Source organism: Marmota marmota, unplaced genomic scaffold, assembly GCF_001458135.2.
Source record: "Marmota marmota marmota unplaced genomic scaffold, marMar, whole genome shotgun sequence".
Lineage (NCBI taxonomy): Eukaryota > Metazoa > Chordata > Mammalia > Rodentia > Sciuridae > Marmota > Marmota marmota.
This window is the reverse complement of record NW_025999998.1, coordinates 10873687-10886413: the sequence shown is the minus strand read 5'-3', so window position 1 is coordinate 10886413 and position 12727 is coordinate 10873687.

Below are 12727 nucleotides of genomic sequence, written 5' to 3'. Positions count from 1 at the left end.
CGCCGCCACACGCACACAAAAACATGTTGTTCTAGGGCTGGGGTTGTAGCTCAGAGTTAGAGCTTGCCTGGCATGTGTGAGGCACTGGGTTCCATCCTTGGCACCACACAAAAATGAATAAATAAAATAAAGGTATTGTGTCCCTCTACAACTGAAAAAAAATTATATATATATATTTTAACTATGTTGTTCTAATGAATAATCAAAATACAAGCTCACATATACAATGCAAACCTAATTTTGAAAACAGTACTTACTCAGCCACTCAAACTCTCAGAAAAAAAATTGGGTGTTATGATTGGCAGATTGAGCCTGCCTGTCTACTTTTCTTCTCTCTTCAAATCATATGAAATGCCAAATGAGAAAAGTTACAATCACAGATGTGAAATTTTGAAGAATTCTTGGAACATAAACCAAAGACAGAATTAGAGCAATGAAAGCAGAAGAAAAAATAGCAAAGTGCAACAGTCAAGGTCAATGCAGTCTTATATACAAATGTGCAAGAGGAATTTCAAGATAAGGGTTAACAGGTGAAGTGTTGGGAGGGCACGTGTCAATAATTCTAATCAATAAATATAAATAAAGATCACATTCTGAACTGCTGGGCCGGTCACGGATCCTCCATCTCTCCTAGACTGAACTTCTGGCAGCAGTGCTGTTTATTCTCATGAGAAAATCTCAATAACTGCTTTAAACCATGAACCTGGAGAGTCTACCATCAAGAGGGCTGGCTCTGAACAGAGAAGCCATGTAGATCTTGAGTAACTCTATGCAAAAAAGAGCGGGGGTGAGGAGAGGTGAGAAGGAAAAGAAACCAGGCGTTTCTTCTGATATGAGATTCCCAGACCTCTTATTCTGGGGAGAGAAAACTCCTATGCCTAGATATGCTACTGCCCACCTGCAAGATTCTACCCTATACACTCTACAAGCTGGTTCTTTTTCAGAATTCATTCACAGGAATGACTATGGCAGCGAGGAAACAGAAAAATAGCCATGTAAAAGTAACCACCAAACTTCCAAAGTATTGAAAACATAATTCACCATTGCTTAAAATTTGGGCTGACTATCCAAATGGACACAGATGAATATTAAATTAATGAGCTGGGACACTGGGCCAGGAAGCTTTTCCAGGACACAGTGCAAAGAGAAAAGAAGACTTCCAGAAACTCAAGTATCCATCAAAACAGTTTGGAAGGAAGGGAACAGACAAAAGGACATTTCAAGAATCAGAGATGACTTTCTCAGTGCTGAAGAAACATTATGAACTTGGGATTTATAAACGTATTTTGTTTTCCTTCATTTTAGTCTTTGAAACTTTGGCACTCAGCTTATCCCACCTTGGGCCAGTGCAAGATTCTCAATCAGGGGCAATTTAGAGCCCAAGAAAATATTGAGCAATCTCTGGGGATATCTTTGATTGCCATGATGAGGCATCTGATGGGAAGAGGCCAAGTTTGATACTAAAAATCATGCAATGCACAGGAGAGCCCCCATCCCAAACAAAGGATTATCTGACTTCAATATCAACAGTGTGGAGGTTGAGAAACCCGGGCAACTGGGGGCCTTCAGCTTGACTCCTCTTGGGTATGACCCCTACAGTGTTTGTTCACTTCTTTGCTTTTTGAATACTCATGGCTTCTCAAAACTTTTTCAGTACTAGATTATATGCACTTTTCAGAAAGAGAAATAAATAGTGAATTCAGAATGTTTTTAAAACAAATTGAAGACTATGTAGATTTTACTTAAATTCTCTATATGCATTTTTTTTCTCTTATGCTGAAAATCTTCATACAAGCTCATGTTGGCCTATTTGGCTGATCCTACATAATACACATAAACATTTGAAAATCATGCCTTACATTCTTGCCAACAGTAAAACTATTAAAAGCCTATTAGGATTTATTTGAAAATTTTGTTTTATATAAAGGTCTTTCCCATTAAGTGAAAATGCTGTGTTTTAAATTTATTTAATTATTTCCTTTGTGGTATGTAATCAACCTGATAAGGGTTAGGTTTATTTGTTTCCTTTAAGAAAAAAAAGAAAGAAAACATTTTAGGGATTTCTTTGATTTTTTAGTCTTGATCTAATGTTTTAATTATGTAAAATATGTAGATAATTGCAGTTTGTTTTTTTTTTGTTTTTTTTGTAGTGGGGATTGAACCCAGGGGTACTATACCACTGAACCACATCCCTAGCTGTTTTTATTTTTTATTTTGACACAGGTTCTTGCTAAGATGCTTAGGGCCTTACTAAGTTGCTGAGGATGGCTTTGAACTTACAATCTTCCTGCCTCAACTTTCCTAGCAACTGGGATTACAGGAGTGTACCATCATACCCAGCTGAAAACTATTTTAAAAGTCACATTTAGACAAACCTATCTTTCAACCTTACACCCTGCTCTGTCTCTCCTAAAGATAACCATTTAAAATATTAATTGTTTGACAACTTGTTGTTTCTTTTTGAAAATATAGGCATATATGTTTGTATCCTCTCCTTATTTTACACTATTAACTTTGTGTTTACTTTGCCTTTTTATCTTATCACTACATCCTAGAGGTCACTCTGTGGTCATATAGAGATACTATTCATTCTCTTTAACAACTATGTAGCATTGTATTATTTGGATGGATCTTAGTTTATTAACTGGCCCTGTATTCTTGGCCATGTGAGTGTTTCCACTCTTGTGTAATTACAAATGGTACTGTCGAAATGAGAAGATCTGTACATTTATAATTTTGTATTTTGGCAGTATGTCCTTGGAAGAGATTTCCAGAAATGTGATTTCTGGGTCAGAAGGAAAATGCAAATATAATTTGGCTAGACATTGTATTCCCATCAGCAATGCAGAAGGGAAAATTTTCCCCACAGCTTTGCTATCAAAGCATGTTGTCAATCTAAGTGTTTTGCCAATCTGATAGGTGAGAAATTATGTTTTAATGTTTTTCTTACTGTAAGTGAGTTGAACATATTTTCCTTTTTAAGGGTTACTTTCATTTGTTTTTCTGTCACATGTTTACATACTTTGTTCATTTTTATGTTAGGCAAAGTTATTTGGGGGGAATGCGGGACAATGGGAGAGCACAGCCTATAAAAACTTGTGGGATTCGGGTCAAAGTGACACAGATGAAAATGTATAGCTCTAATTATATTAATTAGAAAAGAATTAAGATCAGAAATAAACATTCCACAGAAGACTCTACAAAAGAATGACAAAATCAACCATTAAAAGCAGACTGAAGGACTCAAAGATAAAAGTTAAAATGATGAAACAGGGAAACTAATAAAACAAAACCATTAAAATTTTCTGATTTACAAGAAGATAGCACATAAAGAATGACAACAACAACAAAAGACTTTCAAAGTAGACTAGAGGAATTATAAATGATAAATGCAGAAATTATGAAATGTGAACATATAACAAAGTTCTTTTGGAAAAAGGCCTGAATAATAAGACCAAATACTGCCTCTTGGAAAAGATCAGTTTGTGGGCAAGCTTTGAAAAAAATCAAATAAAGTAGTTTTGAATAGTCTCACCAAAGAAAACAAGTAAAGAGAGCAAAGGTAATGTTAAGAATTGGAAATGTGACATAGAGTCTGAGGGATCTTCAAAATTTTTGTTCAAGACCATATATATATATATTATATATTGGTAGGTCAATAAATGAAATGGTTTGTGGTTTGGATGTAAGGTGTCCCCAAAAGCTCATATGTGAGACAATGCAAGAAGGTTCAGAGAAGAAATTATTGAGTTAAGAAATCTTTACCCCAATCAGTGAATTAATCATTTTATGGGATTAATTGAGTGGTGGCTGAAGGCAGGTGGGGGTGTGGCTGGAGGAAGTGGGCATCAGGGATGTGGCTTTGGGATATATAAACTTGTATTTGGCAAGTGGAGATCTAGTTCTCTGTCTGTTTCTTGATCATCATGTGAGCTGCTTCCCTCCTCCACACTCCTCCACCATGATGTTTTGCCTTCCCTCAAGCCCTGAAGAATTGAACCAGCTGTCTATGGACTGACACCTCTGAAACCATGAACTCCTAAATAAACTTTTTCTCCTCTACAATTATTCTGGTTGGTCTTTTAGTCAGTCATGTTTCCTAGGAAATTCTAAATCATAAAAATTGATTGAAAAAGAGCTAACCTTAAAATCCCCAGATAAATTTGCAAAATATTACAATTTACTCATTAAAAAAATATAGACCCAAGCATATTCCAAGATTGCAGAAAGCTGGAAAAAGCATTGATCTCACTCTAACATAAGAAAAATCTATCAAATCATAACTTTCCTTGACTCTATTGGACACTTAGGTAATGAGGCAACCAGATATCCTGAAGTCTACGGCGCCTCAAAAGGAAGCTGGGACAGAATCCCTGGCCAACTATGGAAGGCCCAGGAAGAAAAGATCAAAGTGTCACCCCAGTCAGTAGGAAGAATGAGATTTTGAATGAATAGTTAGATGCCAACTGTGGGCTAACATGCGTGTAGAACCACTGGGAGCTGCAGACACAAAGGGAGTTTGCTCCCATTTCTAGACTTTTCTCCATGAATCTCCATCAAGCTGTTGGGAATGGGGCAAAGGGAAGGGGAATAAACCCTCTTTCCACCAGCGCACACACCAGGTGAAAACCCATGTGGCTGGGGAACAGTGAAAACAAAGAACCCTCTACTTCTAGGGGAGAGTTAGAAAGCCACTCTGAAGCCTGAAGACTAGAGGCAGCTGGTTCTGGATGAAGGGTATACTCACTGAGAAAGTTTCTACCCCAAGACCCAGGATCACTGGGCTCTTCTGAGACTGAGGTGGACCAGCATAACAGAGAACCTCTCTTCCCTTACCACCAGCTAGCAAGCACCAAGCCACAGAAGTCTACTTGTAGGGAATGGGTGAGAGTATGAAGACCCCTCCTGAGGTACAGGCACTCAGTGAAGATCCAAAATTAAAAGTGGAGGAGGAACATTGAGAAAAACCTTCCGCAAGCCAACCCTCCCCTCAAGTACTCCTGCACACAAGAAAAACTTGAAGCTAGTGGTGTAATGAAGATAACCACAATGACAAGACCCTAACTTGGCTCAAATCTTGAGTAGATTTATTCAAACTCTTACACTCATAGGTGGGTAATAGAAGAGGTGTGTGCTCATGTCCAGGCATTGCATACATACATTTTTCTCAATCTCTACTGTCCTACACACAGTATTGGGCATTCAATAATAAGTTATAAAAAGGAAGGAGAAAGAAAAGGTCTTGGACCTGGTGGCTTTACAAGGGAATTCTACCAAATTTTTGAGAAAGACAAAATTTTGTTATCATTTCAGCTGCTCAAGAGTATTAAAAAACCAGGAGATGGGAGGAGGGAAAATAGAAGATCAATATTAAAATTTTATGAAATGGGACACAGAAACTGCTTCCTAGTTACAAGTCCCTGGCCATCATGCAACTTGGTGTAAACTCAGGGTCAAATTCTGCCTTGATTTGAGACACCTGTTCTGCTTCAGTTTTCCAAGGACTCCTCAAAGAAATTAAATCTATTCTGCTTTATCTGAGAATTAACTTGGAAGATGGCCTCTCTCTAGAACAAAATTTATCTTCTCTATGGGTCCACAGACATGACCCAATTTCCTCACCAAAACTTCACTTAGAGAAACAAGCAGCTGGCCTAGGAGCCACACGTTGACCAATTTGCTTTTCCCCTATGATTATTCTTTTAGAAGCATTAATTTGTTACAGGATTTGTGAGAAACAGGAATTTATTAGGAACCATCTCTCCTCTGGCACCAACATGGGAGAAAGGACAGAGAAAAGCAGGGCAGGTAGAAAAAGTCTCTGATGTCTCTCCCAGGTCGGGGCAGAGGGATCCACTGTCCCCAGGCAGCTCCAGATGCCGTCAGGACTGGAATCCATGTCCACATGTACACACCTCCCTCCAGTAGCCACTTGAGTCCTTGCCTGGCTGATGCCCACACTGTGACATCAGGATCCACAGAACTCAGTGTCCTCTGGCTGTCCACTTAAAACGCAGAGCCATGTGAAATGGACTCGTGGTGATCTAAACATTACATTGTGCCTTATAAATGGATACAGATATGATTTTTTCAACTGAAAAGGACATTAATAAAAGCATATATGAAATAAAATAAAATGGACCACCCCACTTACCTGGTTTTGTTTGTTCTCAGCTGCCCACTTTCATTGGAGCCACTTTGTTTCTGAATCTGGGGCCTGTCTTTAAGGCCTGCACACAGGCAACATGTACACAATCATGTGTGCAGGCCTTAAAGACAATATAATACAGGTGGCAGTCCTCCTAGTCACCCTCTTCCAGCCCTTGGTGTTGTCACGGGTAAGGCTGCAGACCCACTGTGGGGCTTTCCCATGCAGAGGGAGTTTTCTTTGGACAAGGTAACCTGGGGGGACTTGCTGCTCACTGCATCCCAGACTGTCCAGGAGCTGGGGGTAGGTTAGGGACATCCTGGGGGCCGTGCTGGGAGTGGGATCCTTACCTGCAGGTGGCCGAAAGGAACGGCAGGAAGAATGGCTCTTCTACCACCCTCCTTCTTGTTCTCCTCAAGCAACTGATGCTCTGAGGACAAGAATGGAGCCGTGTGAAGGGCAGGCTCACTGGGGCTCCTCTTGGGAAGAGAGGAAAGACAGGAGGATCTGCATGGGGGCAGGTAAGGCCCAACCTCTGGATGCACAGGCTTAGCTCGGGACACGCAGCCTGCTTCCTGGGCTCTGGTGCTGGAGCATCAGCTATGAAGCTGTCACCTCACCGGGTTTTCTGTTCACCAAGGATATATCACATAGATCACAGCCCATGTTAAACATGATCTTCATTATTGTGGGGTGTGGGTGGTTGCAGAATGGCTGGCTAGAACGAGTCAGTAAATATTGCTCACCTTGGCTCAGCAGAGGTGTCCCCTGATCTGGTCTACTGTGGCCTCTGCATGGGGCCCACGGTCAGTAACTGGCTGATGAAGCTCTGCACTTCAGTGGACATATGAGAGGGAACCTCATTTCTTGCATGCAGGACCTGCTCCCTCAGCTGGCAAGCAGTTGTCCCTTTAAAACAGAGAAACATCGTGACCAAAAGTAGAGAACGGCACTCGGGTGCCAGATGTTCATCATGAGGCATTGTTTTCTTCCTGCCAGAAGATTTCTGGGGCACAGTATAGGAGTGCTGCAGAACATGTCCAGCTCTGCTTAGTTGTGAGCCTGCCATGCAGGCCAAAGTCACAGAGCTTGGTGTATCCTGGGCATCTACCAAGATGTTCACTGGCTTCAGATCTCTACACATGATGCCCTTGTGGCAGTAGCACATGGTGCATATGATCTGCCTGGACACTCTCCCGGCCGCCTCTTCCTGCAAGCCACTTGGCTCCAGAATGTGGTGCAGTCGCTGCCCCCACCTGCATGCTCCATACTGAGGCAGATGTTTTCAGAGGATTCAATGACATGGAACAGTTGGATCATAGTTGGGTGTTCCACAATCTCCATTATGTCCACTTCAGACGTGACGATGGGAAGTTCTGCTCCATCTGTGGCAGGACTTTCATGGCCACCTCTGTCCTGGTGAGGATCTGGCAGGCCAGTTTCACCTGTCAAAGCTGCTCTGCCTGATGTCCTTCAGGGCAATGTAATGATTCGTGAGTGTCCTTATGAGAAGAGATGACAAAGAGGCCCTGCCCTACTCTCTAACTATTCTCATTACACATTCTAAGCAGCAACACCAACTAAAGAGGGTAGCTTAAAAAAATAAATAAAAACAAAAACACAACAAACAAACAAACAAACAAAAACCCCAAAATCAAGGAAACAATATTAAAAGACCAAAACCAGAACCACCAAACCACCAAGCCAGCTAACTATATATGAGTCTGACAGGTTACCAACCTAGTGCTCCTCCTTCTTATGGACAAAACCCCAGCTATAGCCAGGGCCTTATATAGATGGTGTTTGCAACTTGCTCTCTGCTCCTTGTGAGGTCAGGGCAAGAAATGGCCCCATTGTGACTGGGGATAACCCACAGTGTCTCATTGACCTTCAGGAACTTTTCTACTTTAATAGGAAGAATAAGAAAGGACTCTGAAAACTTTTGGCTTCAGTGAATTATGGAGACTGATATTTACTTGTTTAAAAATTAAAATATGCAGGAAGCTTCAATGGTCTTTGCATTTTGAGTCTGAAAATATGTAACAATTTTTGGCTTCTAAAGGGCCTATCATATCTACCCTCAAGGTATTCAACTCTTCTTTCTTTCAACCTGGAATGATTGGTGTCAAAAGGATGGTTGCCCTTCATTCAGATTGTGATACGATGACACAATTCTCTGTTCCCTAAGATACCATAGGGACGTTATTAACACCTATGGGTCTCAGAGGAAGGGAGTTTTTCACCATAATTTCCCTATAAGGTCCTCTTGAGATTTCTCATCAGAAATTCTGGGACTCAGAAGGCAGTGGATTGATATATTGAAAATGAATAGGACAAAACCGTCAGCCAAGAATCCTGTGACCAGCAAAATTGTCCTTTCCATAGGAGGGAGAAATGGAGGTGTTCCCAGATGCCTTGGTCCCTTTGTGTTGCTGTAACAAAATACCTTCGACTGGGTAATTTTATTAACAACCAGAATGTACTTCTCACCATGCTGGAAGCTGCCAAGTCCAAGGTCAAGGTGCCAGGAAATTCAGTGTGTGAAGAGGTCAGATTTCTCCTTCCAATGTAGCACTTTGTTCCTGTGCCCTCACGTGATGGAAAGAGTGAAAGGGTTGAGCTCACTGTTTCAAGCCCTTTTCTTTTTTTTCTTTTTTGTGCTACTGGTGATTGAACCCAGGTCCTCATGTTTGCTAGGCAAGTGCTCTACCACTAAGTTATATTCCCAGTGTTCCCAGTCCTTTTTACTTTAAGACAGGCACTTGACAAGATGCTTAGGCTGGGCTCAAGTATGGGATCCTCCTATCTCAATGTCCCAAGTAGTTAGGGTTACAAGTGTAGGCCACTGCACCTGTGTTAATAAATGTACTTTCGTGTGTGTAGTGCTGGGATCAAACCAGGGATCAAACAGAAACAAGACAAGTATTCTTTTCTAAAGACTCATATCCCATCCTTGAGGTTGGAGTCTCATGGCCTAATTACTTCTTGATGCTCCCAAGTCTCAATACTGTTGCGCTGGGGTTGAAGTTTCGACAGGAATTTTGGAGGGATACACACATTCAGGCCACAGCATCAGATAAGCAAGAGTTGAGGGAGGTGGTCACAACTAGACTTGCCCTGTGTGGAGTCCTGGGTGGTTGAACTGAAGGACTTCAGACAGGCACTCAGAGGGCACGCTCTGGGAGCTTTCTTCTTTGGATGGTAAGGACTTGCATGGGCACCTGGAAGGCAGAGGAAGGATGGTGGGCATGCTGAGTTCAAGGCTGGGCCAGGGGGCACTCTCTCTGATGTAGGAAGTAGGGGGCCTGCAGTTTCTGTTGCTGCTTCCTGTGCTCCTGCATCTACCTATCTGCTCACCCATGGTCCAGCAAGATGAGTGAGGCACTAGAGGAGTTTATTGGAAGCTTGGAGGCCCCAGGTGCCCTTGCAGAACTGCTGCTGCTCTCCTAGGCTGCTCCGTACCAGATCTCTGAGGCAAAGTGGTTAAGCATGGCCATTCAGAGCATTGGGGCACAGGGCAGTGGTAATGGGGGACACAGCCAGCTCCTCAGATGTCCCACACCAGGTGCCCTGGGGAGGAGGGTGACTCCTCAGTCCCGAGAGATTAGAGGGACATGAGGGCTGGGAGCAGCCGTGGCCCTGCTACCCTGTGGCCCCTGGCACCAGGGCTCTTCCATGGTCGAGGACTCCGGGGAGTGTGTCCTTCCTGGCAGCTCTCTGTGCCTCTTCATCCCAGCTGCACAGACTGTCGTCTGCTGGTCCATCCTTCCCAATCTGAGTTTTTTAAACATTGCTCGAAAATACAATCTTTCTTAATTACTAAGGTTTTGTCCCCCCCTCCCCCCACTTTTTAAATTATGGGCAAATGCCTCCATTCTGGCCCTGCTCAGAATCTGTTCTAGAGACCAGCTGGGCTCAGGGCAGGGTAACTGGGGACCTTGATGGCTGTCCAGCAACTCCTCACCTTACTATGCCCAGTGCTTTCTGAGGAGCTATTTGTGCTTTGCCAACCTCAAAGTCTCTTCACTTAAACCTTCTTCTGAGTCAGGGAAGGGGAGAGGGGAGGAGAAGGGAAGGACTCAAAAACAAAGAAAACAAGAGAAGGAGGAGGAAGTGGCCAGTGTTCAGTGAACCCTCAAGTGTGAAAGGCTAATCCAGAAATCACTCAGTGATCACCACCATGAAAGCGGATGGGGGTGGCATCGCCTATTACGCAGATCCTCACCCTGACCACCTCCCACAAAGCCTCACTTCCTGAACCCAAGTGACCTTCTGAAATTTGCCACTTTGCCTCAGTTCTTGGCCCTATGCCTGGCCCATGCCACAGCCTCTACACACCATTAGCTACCTTCCAAAGTCCCCACTGACTTCTCACTCAGAGACATGTGCCTTTCCTGTTTTCAAGTGAGAGGCACTGGTCCATGTACCCAGTAAACAGAAACAAGTGGAGGGGCTGGGAGAAGTTCCAAGGCATTTGCATGTTGCACTGGAGAGTTTGAAAAAAATGGTGAGGTTTCAGGGGCTCTGATGTGAACCAGAGGCAACACAGTCCTTGGAACTCAGTAGTACACAATGTTCAGAACAATGCTCGTGGGTTTGCCATGCTTAAAGAAACAGAGTGTTGAAAGAATCCTTGTGTTTTAAGATGTTTGACTGACAACTAAATAGCAAGCTACTACCTATGGCCAAGTCATACACATTTTTGTTGATTGGAGATCCTTCTCCTCCTCTTCCTCCTCCTCCTCCTCCTCCTCCTCCTCCTCCTCCTCCTCCTCCTCCTCCTTCTATCAAGGATTGAACCCAGTGACACTTAATCACTGAGTCACATCCCCAGCTTGTTTTTAAAATTTTATTTAGAGACAGGGTTTTGCTGAGTTGCTTAGGTCCTCACTAAGTTGCTGAGGCTTGGAACTAGTGATCCTCCTGCCTCAGTGTCCCAAGCCACTGGGATTATGCGCATGTGCCACCGTACCTGGTGATTGGAGAATTTTTCAGAAGAAGAAAAAGACTGATTTAAATGTAAGGCATCATTTCCTCAGTGGATCTCTCATGGAGAGGCTGGGAATAGGGAGAGGAGTTTGACTTGGCCTTCACTGGGTCCCAGATTTTTTCTCTCTGGAGGGATGAGTGATACGTTTTTTCTAGGTATCCCATTTGTGCCTTGCTGTTTATGTGGACTCAGTCAAGACCATCTCTCTCTCCTGTAGTTTCCTCACCTTTACGTAGACTCTTACTCCATCATCAGAGCTGGGTGTTTGCAAGGAAGGCAGGAACAAGAATTCTGGCCTGGGAGAGAAGACAGGGTAAAGCTAAAGAAAACTCTCCCCAAATGCTGAAGTGTTTGACTCTTTATTGGATTCTCTTTATTTTTCCCAGTCTTGGAGATCTGGCTGCTTTTCTCTTCTGTCCCCACAATCGCTCTTCTGCTTGGGTTTCTTCTACCTCTTTCAGATGCCTGAGGAACAGGTGCTTCCTGTCAGGGTTTGTGACAGTTCACTATCATTGAAGTCAGCAGACATCTACTCTCAGTTATTTTTCAAAAATGTTTTAACTGCAAGTGACTGTGGAAAAAGAGAACATACCATAACACAAATAAGAGAACTCCATGTACTAAGAATTACCTTTCATTGGTTTTAGTCATCCTTGGTAGTTTTTAAGGAATGAGTGGGGAATAATGTTTATTGAGCAGTGATCTGTGTGGTTTGGAACTGACACAGAATTACAGTAAAAATATGTACATATAATTATTTAATGACATGTTTAATAATAGTAAATACACAAAATAACCTCAAAGTCACCAGCATTTCTTAGTTGCATGTCTCTAGTGACACTTCATATTTCCATGTTAGCTTGCTCTTTTCCCCCTATACTTCCTCATATATTGCTCTTTCTCCTATCCTTTCCCTCTTGATGCCCCAGCTCACCCCAGATAAACTTTTCACAGACCCCAGGCTGGGAGCTTGCTCTTTATTTTATATAAATTAAAACTGTGTCCTTCCTTCCATCTACACTTCCTAGATTTTACTCTTTCCTACTGAATTTCTCAATAAAATACCACCAACAACGTCCGCAAAACACTGCTCTGGGATGATAAAAAGCCTCCTCAGGGGTGTGGAAGGGAAGAAATCTGTTTGTCAAATTGTGAGCCAGTGGTCATAGTGTTTTTTATTAGTACTGTAAGAGGGAAAATGCAGAGACACTTATCCACTCATACATTCACGTAATCACAGAAACAAGGCCAGTTTAATTTTTCCCCCATTTTGGTCTGAAACAAAGGCGCCAAACTCTCTGGGTTCTCATCGAGAGCGCTAGTGCATCTTTATTCAGTGTTTAATAGTAGCTCTGTCACTTTATCATCTACCTGTCCTACCCAACTCCTAGGACAGAGCTTTCAGGTAGGAATTTTGGGTCTTTTGTAGCTTTTTGAAATTACAGCAGTGATGAGAATAACAATGACGGTGAGGACAATTATAACTAACTGTGCCAGGTTCTATGTAACTATGAGAAACACTTAATATTGATTATGTCCTCTGATTTCCAAGGGCTAACAAAATTATTTGATTCATCTATTGCTATCTC